At 37.7% G+C, this 18,267-nt stretch overlaps 1 long non-coding RNA gene across 2 annotated transcripts; it reads right to left on the minus strand.

Moving 5' to 3' along the window:
• Nucleotides 1-679: 679 nt before the first annotated feature.
• Nucleotides 680-16,944, minus strand: LOC109192737. 2 transcript variants are annotated; one of them, XR_002056147.1, is made up of 3 exons: nt 16,858-16,944; nt 15,885-15,938; nt 680-689 (listed from the first exon to the last, which is right to left on the minus strand). It is a non-coding gene; the product is annotated as an uncharacterized LOC109192737 (long non-coding RNA). The 2 variants fall into 2 exon arrangements; XR_002056148.1 differs by lacking the exon at nt 680-689 and adding an exon at nt 14,983-14,996 and having other exon boundaries at nt 15,889-15,938.
• Nucleotides 16,945-18,267: the final 1,323 nt, after the last annotated feature.

Here is an 18,267-nt window from a genome sequence, read left to right on the forward strand (position 1 = left end):
GCCATTAGAGCAGCATTTCGAGCTTCATGAACATCATCATCTTTGGCCTTCATTTCGAACTCATATGCTTTTAGATCACTAAATAATTTGTCTGTTGACAACATTCTTAGATCTCGGTGATCGCGCATAGCCGTAACCTTCATATCCCATGCAGATGGTAAGCCTCGTAGGATTTTGAGATTAATTTCTTTTTGGCTAATATTTTTGCCAAGATCATTAATCTCTCCAAGAACTTTGATCATTCGAGCTTCCATGTCTACAACACTTTCATTTGAGAGCATTTTGAAATCTTCAAACTTCTTCATGGTGATTGTGAGCTTATTGTCTTTTTCTTGTTCATCTCCTTCGCCAATCTTGATTAGAGTTTCCCATATTTCTTTATCAGTAGCACACTTTCGGATCTTCGGAAATATTGTGTCATCTACGGCTTTGAATAGAATATCCTTGGCAATATTGTCAAGATTATTCCGCGTTCTATCGTCCGATGTCCATTCCGGTTTTGGCATTTGTACGTACTGTGGAGCATCCGGGGATATAACAAATGCCGTATTGACTTTTAATATTTCTATAGGGCCAGTGGAAATAACTTCCCACATTTCATCGTGTAAAGCCGATAAGTGTACCTGCATACGAACTTTCCAATCATCAAATTTATCAAGTGAGAATAATAAATTTTGAGCTAAATCTTTCTTCATCATCATCACGAGAGATATGAAAGATTAATCCAATTCACACACTTTGTAGAATGGATTAGCCTAGCAGTCAAAAACAGTTAACCCAATTGGGCAACGTGTTTTAATACCAAAGGTTGGTATAAACTGACTCAAATAGGCTACAGGCTCTGATACCAATTGTTGGTCCAAAAAGAGGTAAGGTGAAAGTCTAGAGGGGGGGGGGGGTGAATAGACTTTCAAACTTTTTCGCACAGCACAACAATTGCTAAGCCAGAGATAAACCAAAACTCTTAACTAGATTGTTAGAGTATGGTGCACAGCGGAAATAAATAAACATAAAGTATGTGTGAGATTGTGTGAGCAGTATATCTCGTGTAGAGCGAATATGTAAAGAGTAGTAAGTAAAGAAAACAGTAAAGAACACAAGACAATTATAGTGGTTCGCGAGGTGGTGTAATCCTCCTACTCCACTTGCTCTTATCTCCAAGAGCAATTCACTATATCTACCACTCCTTGGTTCTAAGATACAATGAATTTCCGTGATCTAGTGCTTTGATCACAAAGCCCGCACTAATCACGCCCAGTGACACCACACTGCTGCTTCGGGTTTCACGTCGCCGCGCTACTATCCTAGGATTTCACGACTCCGCGTTACTTTCCCCCCGTCTTCCACACTCCGGTAGAAACGTATCCTGTGATCAAGTGCTTTGATCACAAAGCCCGCACTAATCACGCCCAGTGCCTCCGACACTGCTACTTCGGATCTCACAGCTCTGTGTGACAATCCAGGATTTCACAGCTCCGTGCTACTTTCCCCCCTTCTCTTGTTTTGCTCCAAAACAACTGTTGTCTTGCTTCCAACTTCTGAGACTCTGTAGATGATCTTCAATGATGCGCAGGTCTCTTTGATGAAGAATAAAACACTCTAGAATGATTTCTCTTGAATGATCTGAGTGTTTTCTCTCTTTGAGTGTATCAAGTAAAGCACTTGATTTTTATGCTCTGCTTTGCTCTGTTTTAAGAACTCTCAGAATATTTTTCTCTTGAAGCTCTCTGAGTTCTTTTTCTTTTCTCACTTCTCACTTGAAGATTTTTGGTATGCTCTGTAACAATTGAGATTTTTGCTCTATGCTCTTTTAGCTTAATTGTTCTATTCGATCTCCTTGATGAGTTCGTATTTTCTGCTCTCTTGTTCGTGAGTTCGTAAACTGCTCTATCTTCAAGTCTTCATATCTTCATCATTTTATAGCTGGTAATGAGAATCTGTCCATTGGAAAGAGACGCTCTCATTTTTGAAATCTGGTATCTTTTTGTCAGAGATCTTATCTTATCTTCTACAAAGATGTCAGAAAGGATAAGCTAGCTGTTTGAGATCTTCAACTCCATGCGAATGGTTTCCCAAACTTCATCTGATATTCCTCTGGTTTAACGTTGAGTGGGAATATCTGGGTGTAGAACGGCTTCTCTGATTAGCTCTGAAGTGGTCCTTGTATCTTTGGGATTTTAAAAATATTCTTCAATTTAGTCACATACTAGTTAAACTAGTATTTTTCCTTGTGAGAATATTTTCACTGTAAGTTCATCTTCATCTTCTTCATTCTCACGTCTGGGTGTTCTCAGACTTCAAATTGGCTTTGAACTTCCACCCAATTTGAATTTCTCCATTGTAATTGACACCCAATTTCAATTGACTTGTAATTGGCACCCAATTTGAATTTCTCCATTGTAATTGGCACCCAATTTTAATTGACTTGTAATTGGCTCCCAAACTTCTTGGCTCCCAGACTTCTCCTGGTTACTTCTCCTGGTGCTTTCAATTGCTTCCCAATTTGAATTATTGAATTTGACTTTGAAATTGGCTCTCAGACTTCTCCTGGTATTGAATTTTGTCTCAATTCAATTTGATCTCCCAATTTCAATTCTACATTGGCTCCCATCTTGAATTGATTCCCATGTGAAACTTGCTCCCAATTTCAATTGATTTCAATTTCTCTTAAACTAGCTCCCAATTTCAATTGCTTCGAACTACTCCCTGAAACTAGCTCCCAATTTCAATTGATTTCAATTTCGGCTCCCATCTTGAATTGATTCCCAAGTTTGTGAAACTTGCTCCCAATTTCAATTGATTTCAATTTCTCTGAAACTAGCTCCCACTTTCAATTGCTTTGAACTACTCCCTGAAACTAGCTCCCAATTTCAATTGATTTCAATTTCGGCTCCCATCTTGAATTGATTCCCATGTGAAACTTGCTCCCAATTTCAATTGATTTCAATTTCGAACTACTCCCTGAAACTAGCTCCCAATTTCAATTGATTTCAATTTCGGCTCCCATCTTGAATTGATTCCCATGTGAAACTTGCTCCCAATTTCAATTGATTTCAATTTCTCTGACACTAGCTCCCAATTTCAATTGCTTCGAACTACTCCCTGAAACTAGCTCCCAATTTCAATTTCTCTGAAACTAGCTCCCAATTTCAATTCCTATGAAATCAGCTCCCAATTCCTTTGTAATTGGCGCCCAAAGCCAGACTATAGCCCAACTCCATCAGATTTAATTAATTTTGGCTTCTCAAATTTTACCTTGTAAAATTGTTGATAGTGAGTTTCAAACTTGAGTCATTTCGCATAATATATCAAGCATCTTCCACTTCGTCCATATAACTATTGATTAAATCTCCAATAATCTTTCATGTACTCCTTTCTTTCCATAGATGCTTGATCTTCAAGTCAAATTCATGCAATCTTCCAATCTTAATTTTCTTCACGAAAATTCTTTTGGGATATCTTCTTTGAGTAGCATTGACGCGAATATTGTATCATTAATCTTCTTCTTCAATTTGTCATTTTCTCCAGACAAATTCTTGATTTTAGGCTTTATATCTTCTTCTTCTATTTTCATGCATCTTCCTCTGTTTTTCTCTTTTCCAATTTAAATAATTTCCCGATCATGGTCTAAGACTCTACTAGACCTATAGAAATAAAATTAGGGGATCTACAAATACATATTTGGCATATCAAAACCATTACACTTTATTCCTAACATTGAGAGTTTAGTATAATTTACCACCTTAGATATGTCATGAGGGGAGGACTTTACAACAGAACTTTGACACTCATAGTCCCCTAGGTAAGCTGGGGTATACTTCTGCCTGGTGGATATCCTGATTGCTAGCTGATGAGGCTGTTCTAGTGATTGCTCAACAATCTGAGACTGCTCAGGGCTATCAGCAGTGTGTGAGTTGTTTTGAGAATTGTCAGGCTCAACATATGACTGATCTTCAGGACTGTCAAGACTGTGAGGCTCAGGACTGTCAAGAGTAATATTGGATTGGCCTTGAGAGTCATCAAGATGGCCTGTTGATGTATCACATGGGAGAATGATCTGGGGAGGTTGCTTCTCGGGATGAGCAGTTAACTGAAAAGGAAACATATCTTCATAAAATTCCACATCTCTTGACAGAAACATCACTTTGGAGTATAGATCATAGAGTTTATATCCTTTAGTTCCATTGGCATAGCCCAAAAAAACACACTTCTTGGCCCTAGCATCAAACTTCAACTTTGGACCCAAGGTGGCAGCATAGGCTAAACAACCAAAAACCTTCAAATGCTGGTATTGTGGAACCTTTTTGAGCAAGACATGGCAAGGTATCTGCTGATTAATAGCAGCAGAGGGCAACCTATTTATGAGATAGGCTGCATGTAGAACACATTCTCCCTAGAAACTCTCTGGCAAATGTGCATGGAATCTGAGAGCCCTGGCCATGGATAGGAGATGTCCATGCTTTCTCTCAACCCTACTGTTCTGTTGAGGTGTGTATGTGCAAGATGTTTGATGCAGTATTCCTTCTTGACTAAAAAAATCAGACATGGGAAACTCTAGACCATTATCTGTCCTTATGTTCTTCATGTGCACTCCAAACTGATTCTTAACCATTTTACAGAATCCCACAACCAAACTTCTAACCTCAGATTTCTTTCTCATCAAATGTTCCCACACTGCCCTACTGTGATCATCTACTATGGTGAGGAAGTAATGATGACCATGAATGGTGGCAACTTTATAGGGACTCCAAATATCCATGTGTAGCAAATCAAAACAGGCAGCTGAAATGGAATTACTGGATTGAAAAGGAAGTCTCTTCTATTTTGCATAATGACAATAATCACAAATCAAACTTTTATTCACTTGAATTGTTGAGTCAACATTATGTAGCAACTGAATCTTGGCATGTGAGGCATGCCCTAACCTAGCATGCCACAAGGCCCATTTATTCAATATGGAAACAGTATTTACAGAAGGTCTAACAGGGAAAATCAAATGATATAAGCCATTCTTGAGTTCAGCCAACCCAATCATCTTTGTAACACCTCCCCCAAAACAAGCTATATAAAAAGCCTTAACACATGCAGATAACACAACAAAATACTAGCACAGCGGAAGATAGAAAGGTAACTGGATAAAAGCAAATCCAAACAGGGGTGTTATGCCACGTTTACCAATCAATGATAAACGCTACGGCGGTAAAATCTGCATTGTGTACACAACTATCCCAAAACCATAAGTCTATCACTACATCGTCTCACAGGCCAAAAGCAAAGGAAAGGTACTAAACTATTGGGCACTAGACATCGCGCTCGTCTAGACATTACCTGAAAGAACACAAAGATAAACATGGGACGACGCCCGGTCAGCGAATAATGCTGGTAACCAAGCAATACATGTGAAATAACATACATAGGTAAGATATAAGTTGTAAAACCATTTTCGAAACGGAATATATAAGTAGATAAATCAAAAACCAAGATCAATAGTCAACACAAGACTCAACACTCTCAACAAGAATACGGGAACACATCCCAAACCACAAAGGTTAATCACAACACAAAAGGTAACGACAAGACCATTGGCAACACATGCCTTTGTGACTACACACGTCACAAGAAGAGAACACACAACCACGGCTACACAAGCCCTCGTGACACCACTCATCACGAGTTGATATGCCTTCCTTATGCCCTGTTCCAACCTTATGGCTACCCCAAACCTTATATCTAGATCCAACCTTTACCTCTAGGACCCCTGTACACTAAGTCCAACCTTATTCCCCCGGGAACCGTCGTTCCCCCTCCAACTGTCCCTCCAACAAAACCACCGATTTCATAGTACACAGGGTACCGTTCACACATGGCAACACATGCCCCGGATAACACATGTTATCCCCCATAAACACGTGAACCTTAAGCAAAGGCCACAACTCCATAATCACGTCACGGCCACCACGAGGACCGCTGCAATACCTTGGTCACTAGTGTCACATACCACTAATCGTGCAATCTAGGTAAAGCCACACACGCATCACACCACAACAGGAATCAATCAACGGATCACAACGAAGATATGAAACCATACTCAATCAAGGAATGGGTCACAGCCCAACAACAACGATGAATAACACAAGTTATCATCAACCAAACGGAAGGTACAAACAACACACACGCTAGCATTCAGACATCGAACTAGCATGCTTATCAAATGGGAAAACCAAAGGTAGTTCCAAAGAACACACAAGACACATCACGGTACAACGAAACACAATGTTGAACACTTAGCACGATTCAAGACACCAAAGACCTACATGGATACCTACCATATAGTTCTAGACATATGAAACATCAAGAAGACACTCAAATAGTTCCACAAAGAACATCAGGAAGTCAAAAGATCAAATACCGAGTCAAAAGAATCACGGGGAACAAATCCCATCACAACACCGAAGTGTTCCCCGCGGGTGGACCCACGGGTAGGCTCCCACCCGTGGTTCCGCCCGCGGGTACACTACCCACCGGCCTACGTTCCCCGCTGGTTGGCGGCGGGTTGGAGCTCTACCCGTCGTTCCGCCCGCGGGTCATATACCTGTACAAAATAATCCCTTTGGGGATTTTCAACTCCAAGCTCAAATTCAAGTCCAAAACATGCCAAATCTCACCCAATACAACAAAATGACTTGAATCATAGGAAATGCCAAGCAATGGCACAAATGAACCCTAAACACAAGCTCTAGATATGCATTTTCACAAGATCATGCATCAACACTCACATTTCATAGCAAAACACAAGTAGAATCCAAGAAATCACATATAGGTAAGCAAAATAGATTTTGTAGAGCATGGGTTACCTCTTGTAGACTAAAAGACTTCACTTTACACCTCAACAAGCTCCCCACAAGGCTCACTTTCCAAACCCACTTCAAGAACAAACCAAAAGATCATAAAGATCCTACTTTTAAGAAAAAGACACCTAAGATGGAACCAAAAACACAAGATAGGCTTAGATCTTACCCTCCTAGATGCCCAAATAGGTGAAAGGTTGAATCTTGGAAGCAAATCTTGAAGTCTTGGCAAGGTCTCAACTTAGCTTGGAGGAAAAGCTACTCACCTTTCTAGAGAGAAGGTAGAGCTAAATTTTAGAAATTGTAAGGGATAGAATGAAGATGTCTTCTATGTTAGGTTACAATACTAAAACTTGGTGAAAGATCAAGAATACCCTTACTAACTTTAGAAAGTGTAAGGAACAAGGGAACTCCCTTCAAAGCTCAAGGTACAACTTGACTTTGGAGTGGACTAGTCAAATACTAGTCCCCAACTATTAAATTTTAGGATTTTAGAAATTAATTCCTCAATTGAAATAGGATTAATTACTCAATTAATCCATGAATTGAATTTGGATTTTTGGGGTGTCACATCCTCTCCCCCTTCAAAGAAGCTTCGTCCCCGAAGCTTGGGTACGACGAATTAGAACAAACGGTGATAGGAAATAACATTGTGACAAGAGGTTCAACAATAAGCTCTTTTGGTCAAAACTCAAAAGGTTTCACAAGAATTCCAAACAAGAGGGAAGGCTTATATCAAATCAAAAATTGGCAAGAGTTTAACAAAGGGTTGGATTGAGCATCACGAACTCTAGATTTAACACCAACGCCAACTTCTAGACAACAACCAAAAACTAGACAACCAACTCCAAACACCAACTTACTAAGCTAGCTAAGCCACAAGCATCCCACAAAGACAAGCACACAAAGCAAACAACAAACGATGGAAACAAGGTACCTTCTACGAACAACTCTGGGTATCGCTCCCGCATGGTTGACTCCAGCTCCCAAGTAGCTTCCTCAACTCCATGGTGTGTCCACCAAACTTTTACCATCTTAACGGATTTCCTACGTGTGTCCCGAGTCTTGAAGTCCAAAATTCTGAGCGGCCTCTCCTCATAAGACAAATCCTCATCTAACGGTATTACTTCCGGTGGTAAAACATGAGCTGGGTCGTGAACATATCTCTTGAGCTGCGATACGTGGAACACGTTGTGCACTCTTTCTAATTCAATGGGCAACGGCAAACGGTAGGCCAAACTTCCAACCCTCTCCAGGATTTCATACGGACCTATAAACCTAGGGCTCAACTTCCCTTTTCTTCCAAACCGCATTACTCCCCGGGTGGGAGACACTTTCAACCAAACTTTATCCCCAACCAAGAATTCCACTTGTCTTCTAGCCAAATCGGCGTAAGACTTTTGACGATTTTGAGCCGCTTTCATCCTTTCCTGTATCTGTTTAATCTTCTCAGATGTGTCAAGCAGATATTGCGGTCCCAACACTACCAGATTGACAAGATCCTCCCAACATAACGGACTGCGACACTTCTGACCATAGAGGGCTTCATAGGGTGCCATGCGTATACTAGAATGATAACTATTGTTGTATGAGAACTCGATCAGGTCCAAATGGTCCTCCCATGACCCTTTAAAATCTAGCATACAAGCTCTCAACATATCCTCGATAGTCTGTATGGTTCTCTCTGTTTGTCCATCGGTGGCCGGGTGGAAAGTAGTACTGAGACTTAATTTGGTTCCCAGAGCCGCTTGCAAGGATTTCCAAAATTGAGACAAAAACCTTGGATCTCTATCGGAGGCAATATCCCTCGGAACTCCATGATATTTTACCATTTGGTTAACATAAGCTTGAGCCAACTGCGTCATTGTCCAAGTTTATTTCATTGCGATAAGGCGAGCGGTCTTAGTCAAACGATCAACTATCACCCAGATTTTGTCCTTACCCGAACGGGTTGTCGGCAGTCCTCCCACAAAATCCTTAGATATAGAGTCCCACTTTCCTTGTGGAACTTCCAATGGTTGTACCAACCCCTTGACCTTACAACGTTCCGCTTTAACTTTTTGGCAATTGAGGCATTTCCCAACAAATTCTGCAACTTCCTTCTTCATGTTAGGCCACCAAAAGAAGCCCTTTACATCTTTGTATAGCTTGTCGCCTCCGGGGTGGACCGAGTAGGGTGTGTTATGACCCTCTTCCAAAATCGGTCGTTTCCAATGCTCACAGGACGCGGGTATGCACAACCGTCTCTTATACCTCAACACTCCATTCGTAGACAACTCAAATGGTCCCCCTTTCCCTTTAGTTAGATCATCCCGAGTCTTCATCAAGTATGCATCCTTTTGTTGCTCTTCCTTAATTTCTCCCAGAAATGCAGGTACAATCCTTAAGTTGTAAAAACGGACTTCTGCCTCAACATCGCCCTATTCAACCACTTCCAAGTCCATCCGTTGGAACTCTTTGCAAAGTTCATCAGCTACTACCCAAATGGAATTAGCGGTATGCTTCGATTTCCGGCTTAAGGCGTCCGCCACTACATTAGCTTTTCCTTCGTGATACTGAATATCCAACTCATAGTCCTTGATGACTTCCAACCACCTTCGTTGTCGCATATTGAGATCCTTTTGAGTGAAGATATATTTAAGACTCTTGAGATCTGTGAAGATCTTGCAACGCACCCCATACAGGTAATGCCTTCAAATCTTCAAGGCAAACACTACGGCGGCCAATTCCAAATCGTGTGTAGGGTAATTCTCTTCGTGAACTTTAAGCTGGCGTGAGGCGTAAGCAATCACTCTCCCGTTTTGCATCAACACACAACCTAGTCCTTTCTTGGACGCATCACTGAATACCTCAAACCCTTCCATTCCTGATGGCAATATTAGAACTGGTGCAGTCGTGAGCCTCTCCTTCAAATCTCGAAATGCTAACTCACAAGCTTGATCCCAAACGAAAGGCACTTCTTTCCTTAATAACTTAGTCAACGGTTGAGCCACCTTGGCGAAATCCAAAACAAACCTTCTATAATCACGTCACCACGAGGACCGCTGCAATACCTTGGTGACTAGTGTCCCATACCACTAGTCGTGCAATCTAGGTAAAGCCACACACGCATCACACCACAACAGGAATCAATCAACGGATCACAACGAAGATATGAAACCATACTCAATCAAGGAATGGGTCACAGCCCAACAACAACGATGAATAACACAAGTTATCATCAACCAAACGGAAGGTACAAACAACACACACGCTAGCATTCAGACATCGAACTAGCATGCTTATCAAACGGGAAAACCAAAGGTAGTTCTGAAGAACACACAAGACACATCACGGTTCAACGAAACACAATGTTGAACACTTAGCACGATTCAAGACACCAAAGACCTACATGGATACCTACCATATAGTTCTAGACATACGAAACATCATACAAACAACACACACGCTACCCACCGGCCTACGTTCCCCGCTGGTTGGCGGCGGGTTGGAGCTCTACCCGTCGTTCCGCCCGCGGGTCATATACCTGTACAAAATAATCCCTTCGGGGATTTTCAACTCCAAGCTCAAATTCAAGTCCAAAACATGCCAAATCTCACCCAATACAACAAAATGACTTGAATCATAGGAAATGCCAAGCAATGGCACAAATGAACCCTAAACACAAGCTCTAGATATGCATTTTCACAAGATCATGCATCAACACTCACATTTCATAGCAAAACACAAGTAGAATCCAAGAAATCACATATAGGTAAGCAAAATAGATTTTGTAGAGCATGGGTTACCTCTTGTAGACTAAAAGACTTCACTTTACATCTCAACAAGCTCCCCACAAGGCTCACTTTCCAAACCCACTTCAAGAACAAACCAAAAGATCATAAAGATCCTACTTTTAAGAAAAAGACACCTAAGATGGAACCAAAAACACAAGATAGGCTTAGATCTTACCCTCCTAGATGCCCAAATAGGTGAAAGGTTGAATCTTGGAAGCAAATCTTGAAGTCTTGGCAAGGTCTCAACTTAGCTTGGAGGAAAAGCTACTCACCTTTCTAGAGAGAAGGTAGAGCTAAATTTTAGAAATTGTAAGGGATAGAATGAAGATGTCTTCTATGTTAGGTTACAATACTAAAACTTGGTGAAAGATCAAGAATACCCTTACTAACTTTAGAAAGTGTAAGGAACAAGGGAACTCCCTTCAAAGCTCAAGGTACAACTTGACTTTGGAGTGGACTAGTCAAATACTAGTCCCCAACTATTAAATTTTAGGATTTTAGAAATTAATTCCTCAATTGAAATAGGATTAATTACTCAATTAATCCATGAATTGAATTTGGATTTTTGGGGTGTCACAATCTTGCCATGGATAGCACCCTATATTGTGCACTTATCAGTTTGCAGCTCTATAGTACAATTGGAGCTTTTAATGAAGGCTCCCATAGATATGAGATTATACTGAAAACCAGGAACAAAGAGCACATTGTGCAGTAAGAATTCATGTGACGGGTGTACAGATCCTACATAAGTAATGGCCACTTGCTGCCCATTAGGCAGGCTAACATGCATATTATAGACTTCCTTTGGATCTGTCAACAGGCTTAAACAACACACAATATGGTGGGTAGCACCACTATCCAATATCCATTCATATTCTTTAACATTTGCAGAGTTAGAGCAAGGATCAGTACCTTCAGTTTGAGCCCCAGGCATGAGATTAGCAGATATGATGTTGGCATGTGCCCCCTGAGCTGGCTGGTCAAGAGGTGTACTAAAGGATCCCTTCTCCCCACATAATTTCTGCATTTGAACAAATTCCAGAAACTTCTTCAAGTAATTTTGAGTGAATGAGATACCTTCATCACTGCTTGGTTGTTGAATCATTGTTGGCCCTTGAGTGTGATTCACCATGCCTTGGCTTCTAGGTTTTGGCTTCCAACCCGGTGGATACCCATGCTTTTTATAGCATTTATCCTCTGTATGTCCTGTGTATCCACAGAAAGTGCACACAGGCTTCTTGTTGTTGCTTGCAAACTTCTTGTAGTTCTGCTGAAAACCACCATTTGCCCTAGTCATTAGAGCATTTCCAATAGCACCATTCTCACCAGCTTGATGCATTTGGTTAGTAAAACCACTAGATCCAATATGGAATTGTCTCTCTTGCTGTGCTATTATGGAATAGGCTTCACATAAATCTGGGAGGGGTCTCATGAGCATCATTTGATTCCTTGCACCAGTATACCTATCATGTAAGCCAATAAGGGATATGGACAACTTGTCCTTTTCAACTTGTTCATTTAACTCATCTATCTTCTTGCCACATTCGCATTTAGTAATGCACTGACAAATTGTGGTAGGCCTGAGAATTTGAAGTTCATCCCACAACAATTTTTGTTGAGTGAAGTACTCATTCAACTGCTATCACCTTGTTTGGTTTGATAGATTTCACACTTGATTTCTGCGATCCTGAAGAGATCCTGTTTGCTGAATCTTCGTTTTAGATCTCTCAATATGCCGTATGCAGTGTCAATCCAGAGTACACTGCGTCCAATCATCGGAGACAATGATCGGATGATCTAAGTCATCACAAGATCGTTGCAGCGTTCCCACACTTCGTACTTCCGATCGTCTTTCGAAGGTTTGAGAATGGAACCATCGGCGAATCTGAGTTTATTTTTGCATGATAACGCCATTGTCATGGCCCTAGCCCATGGATGATAGTTCGAACCATCCAAGGGTGTGGAGATGAGCATCAACGCTGGACTCTCGTTAGGATGCAGGAAGTAGGGATTCGACTGGGATTCCGGATCGTATCTCACCTCTGTCACGTTTGATCCGGTCGTCGGAGTTGGAGCAGGCATCTGGTTTCCAATTGCCGCCGCCGCCGCTGCATTATCCATTGGAGTTCCTCTTGTGCCAATAGATAGCCACGCTGTTGTTGCCATGATGATTTACTTCAGAAAGCTCTCAGTGGCTCTGATACCATATTGCGGAAATGAAAGACAAGGGAATGAATTGAGAGCTAACAGATTTGGAAGGAAGTAAAAGGACATTTTTTATTCATCAAATCCAGAAAGAGTACAGAGATGGACTATATACTAACACAAGCTCCTGAACTGAAAGGTAACTAACTTTTAACTAACTTCTAACAAGGATGTTGAGAGTTGGTGTATTAACTGCTATTAACAGCTGATTAGTTATGCTTCTGCTTCGTTATTATTCCTTGAAACAGTTTCATTTTATATACACTGCAGTGTCAGTTCAACACAACTACAGTTTCACTTCGATATAGCTACAGTTTCATTCGATATTTATAGACTCAAATATGTGAAAATGTTATTTAAATTTATTTTATATACACTATAGTTTTATTAAAACACAACTACATGATCATTTTGATATAATAACAGCTTCATTGTACAATATACACTCAAATATGTGAAATGTTATTCAGTTTCATTTTATATTACACTGCAGTTTCACTTCACCACAACTACAGTATCATTTTGATATAACTGCAGTTTCATTTATCGTGAGGCAGTGTCGGTTTAGATATACTGTAGTGTCAGTTGGTGTTTAATACATCAAATATGCGGATTCCGTTAACGGTAACGGCGGGCCGTTTCTTTACTTAAAGAAACGGCGCCGTTTTTTACCGCAGTGCATGTGCACCGCGGTCTACGATACAACGACTGATATATTTAACCCCCATAACCAGGGATTAAATAGCTCAGGCCCTTTGGTAGGGGCCATATATTTAACCCCCATAACTAGACATCAGATGAAATAGGCCAAGCCTTTTGGTAGGAGCCTATGGCTTGACCTAGTTTGGGCGTAGCTTAGCCTGACCTATTTAGTAACAAGGTTAAGCTTAAGCCTATTTTAAAACCTATTTAGTTAAATAGGCTCAGGCCTATATATACAAGGCCTAGCATTTAAGCCTAGATGTTTGGCCTATTTAGCTATATATTTAACATTATATATATATATATATATATATATATATATATATATATATATATATATATATATATATATATATATATATTCAGGTTCAAGTGCATTTAAGTGTTTCCCGTGCGGTTGTGTGGGTGATTAATGTGCCCGAGTTTTGTACTTAATGTGCGTGAGATTTGTGCTTAATGTGCGTGAGTGTGTAATGTTTAATGTGTGTGAGTTTTGTACTTAATGTGCGTGAGTCTTGTGCGTAATAACAGGGCGTGAGTTTTGTGCTTAATGTGCGTGAGTGTGTGTACTTAATGCGAGTTGTTATTGAAACTTTAAAGTGCATGAGTTTTATGTTTAATGTGCGTGAGTTTTGTACTTAATGTGCATGAGTGTGTACTTAATGTGAGTTGTTTTTAAAACTTAAGGTGAGTTTGTTTTTGTGCTTAACATGCGTGAGGCTTGTGCTTAACATGCGTGAGACTTGTACTTAACATGCATGCGCTTGTGTTCTGAAGGTGTTTTGTTTGTGTGTTTAATGAGCGTGTGTTGTATACTTTAAGTGCGTCAGATTAATGTTTAATGTGCGTCCACCCGCACGGGAAGCCTCAAATGCACCTAATCTCTTCCCTATATATATATATATATATATATATATATATATATATATATATATATATATATATATATATCTTCTATTATAATAAAGCTAAACATTTTTAGTAAAAAAAAAAGAAATTTGTTTTCCCGCCCATGGGAAACGGAAGCTAGCCAATGAGATTCAAGCATTTTTCCGCTCATTGAAAACGTCATTGTTTTACCTTTTTTTTTGTTGAAAACTATTTTGCTATTGTTTTGGTTGTTGACTTTTTGGACTATTTTTTAGCCATTCTTATTGCTTATTGGTTGAGTATCCTGTACTTTTTCCTATCAATCAATCAAATATCAATGTAGCGTGTGGTTTTCATATACCCATTCCCAAAGTTTTGTGTGGCGTGAACATTTGGTAATCATCTACATCATCTACACAGCCTACATAGACCTTTGCTTACATATAGAAAAAAGGTTACAAGGAAACAAAAAACGAGTGTTGCATTCTTCTTTGACAATTGAAGCTTGATGTCTAGCCACTTTGTTCTTGGGTCTCAAACTCATCTTTATCACACCCGAAAAGCTATGAGAGTACTTTTAAAGCAAACATATCAGCTGTTTGAATCAAGAACAAAAAAACAATCAAAAGCATGGAAAAAACAATCAAAAGCATGGAATGCTTATTTCATGATGCAGAGGTAAGTAGATAAATTTTGTAATTTTCTTTCAAAACATTGTTAGCTAGACAAAAAGGAGGTTGATCAGTAAGAACTAACAGGTACAACTTCTCATTCATGTTATTTATATTCTATATAAATCATAGAAAATATACTTCTAATACATACTTCGTTATATAATATCAGATATTATTGGAGAGGTGATGGAGATATACTCTCTCCATAACAAGACTTATAGATTTCCTCATTGAGGAAGATCCTAAGTTAATATTTTTTGTTCACTGTTTTATATTCAAACAACAATTATGAATTTATATATATACACAAATTAGAGAAATAGAGTACTAGATATTGTCCTGTGAGCAGAGTTCTCATCAATAACTATTAAGATGAATGAAATCTTCCAAATTATATACCAAGTATGACTTATTCTCATTGTCAACACTACTCAAATTGAGAAAAAAAAATATAGGAGAACTTCAATCTCATTTTTATGTTTGTATGCATTATAGAGCTAGCCCTACCACTATGCAGTAAATCCAGTAATCATTGATAGCAAGCATTGAGTACACTATAGCAATTCTAAATAGCGACTTTTGAGTTCTCTACAAGCTGATATATATGGCATTCAAGAAACAAACATGTTCACTATATATTCATTCGGAAGGGAAACTTTTTCAAGTGGATAGCAAACAAATGCAAGAAGAATGAAAAAGTTGAAGGGGTCAACTACAATACATGGAAAGAGAAAACACAATATTGAAGATAAAGGTACAATATAAGCATACCTGCTATTTTAGATTCAAACTCTTTATCAAATATTGACTTACTATTTGTCTTGCAGTATTTTCCAGTTTTGCTGTACGCATGGGTCTCAAATCTGCAACATATTTATAAAATAACTCATGTTAAAATCAGAAAAAAAAAATGCAATTGAAACAAATTAATTTCATAAATAAATCTGTCATTCCATCTGATTTGGATAGTCAATAGTATACAAAGACTAGATCTTTTTTTTTTTTTCTCATGTCATTAAATTCATATTTAGACTCTTTACTTACTGACCATTCCAATTATTCATTCTTAAAATGTTTTTATGTAGCCTTACATTCTAGCTTTTTTTTTTTTTTTTTTTTTTTTTTTTTGGGTGTGTGTGTGTAATTTCATGACGAGGTAAGTAACAAAAGCATTTATAGATGTTTCCAAAAAATAATGTGTATATATATATATATATATATATATATATATATATATATATATATTGTAACCAGAAAGGACCAGGTGGAGAGTTTACATTTAACATTTGCATAGATGTGAGAAGGTTTCTAAATACTGTTCAAGCTTGCAGATTGGTGAAGATAATCTTTCAACTAGGACTGGTGATCTAACTCAGGCTGGGCAGAATGCATAGGTAAAACTTACTGCATTTAACAAAATTTAAATGCATCACAATAACTATATTTTTATTGTGTTTAGGGTATTTTTATTCTCAAGCGGTATGTGTGTGTGTGTATATATATAAATTTTTTTCATAATATTACAGTAATTTTAATCTCACAGAAATTCAAATTTATTTTTTGACAAAAAAAAAATTGAAATTAATGTATATATGTAAAGAATAATTTAGATTAAATAACAAAAAAAAAAAGGATTTAAGAAATTTATTTTACATCGGATTATTACCAACACATAGAGGAAGAAATTAAGTATATTTTTTTTTATTTTATTAAAAAATAGTACAGGATACAATTCTAATATTAAATTGCAGGTAACGAAGGTTAAGAATGACAAGGACAAACCTGGTTTCTCCTTGACTTGGGAAGAAATGCATTCTTCAGTCTCATCCTAAACAAGAGAGATATACCTGGTTTCTCATTGACATCGAAGTAGAGAACGTGGAGAGATTTGGACAGAGTAACTAAACAAGAGAGATATACATGCAATGACAGATGGAGAGGAAGATGACAGAGAAGAGATCGGAGGGAGACAGCGAACCCATTTTTTATAACAAATGGAGGGCCGGGTTGGTTGGATTTTATATTGGGCTGCAAATTTGGGCTGGATGCAGAAATTTATATAACAGACATAATAATATGTATATAGATTGATTGGTCCAGATAAGTAAAAATCAATCCTTATTACATGGCACATGGTCTACTCAATTGTGTGGACCATAAATAAAAAGTATTTTTTAAATATACTAAGGGTACATTATATATGTATGTAAGATACTTTCAATATAAAAATAATGTATTTTTAATATATTAAAAATGTATTTAATATTCATGATTCATACAATTATGTGGACCATCGTTCACACAATAATTTGCCAGTAGAAATATATATATATATATATATATATATATATATATATATATATATATATATATATATATATATGTGTGTGTGTGTGTGTGTGTGTGTGTGTGTGTGTGTGTGTGTGTGTGTGTGTGTGTGTGTGTGTGTGTGTGTGTGTATGTATGTATGTATGTATGTATGTATGTATGTATGTATGTATGTATATATTAGAAACTGTCCGTGGAAATTATTATCATTATTATTATTGCAATTATTATTATTATTTATTATTATTATTATTATTATTATTATTATTATTATTATTATTATTATTATTATTATTATTATTATTATTATTATTATTTTATACGGATAGGTTAAAAAGGAAATAAAAAAAAAAAAACTTGACCTTATGTTTACATCTTACAGGTGTGGCTAAGCAAACATTTTTAATATAGATATAGATTTGTTTATAGTCACTTTTAAGATTGTAAATATATATTGCTCTTTTTTTTTCATCATATATATATATATATATATATATATATATATATATATATATAATTTTAGAACAAATGAATTTAATAATTTAACTAAATTAGTATAAAATGTTTATTTCCTTTGTAACTATAATATATTTTATTTGAAGACAACATTAATGTCATACTTATAAGTAATTGAGTAAAAGTGTGGCTAATCAATATTAGATTATGAGAGGCTCATTTGAAGCTATACATTATTTATTATAGTTTTGATTTAGAATTCTTGATAATTTATTAAATGTAATGAATCATGTATTTGTTTTATTGTAGAGTTGTATATTGACATTGGAGATGCAGTTTTTAAGTTGCTCATTGTAGTGCATTTCTTTTGGTCCGAGGAGAAACGGAAAAAAGTAAAAGTTAATAGTG

Source organism: Ipomoea nil, unplaced genomic scaffold (assembly GCF_001879475.1).
Source record: "Ipomoea nil cultivar Tokyo-kokei standard unplaced genomic scaffold, Asagao_1.1 scaffold1833, whole genome shotgun sequence".
Lineage (NCBI taxonomy): Eukaryota > Viridiplantae > Streptophyta > Magnoliopsida > Solanales > Convolvulaceae > Ipomoea > Ipomoea nil.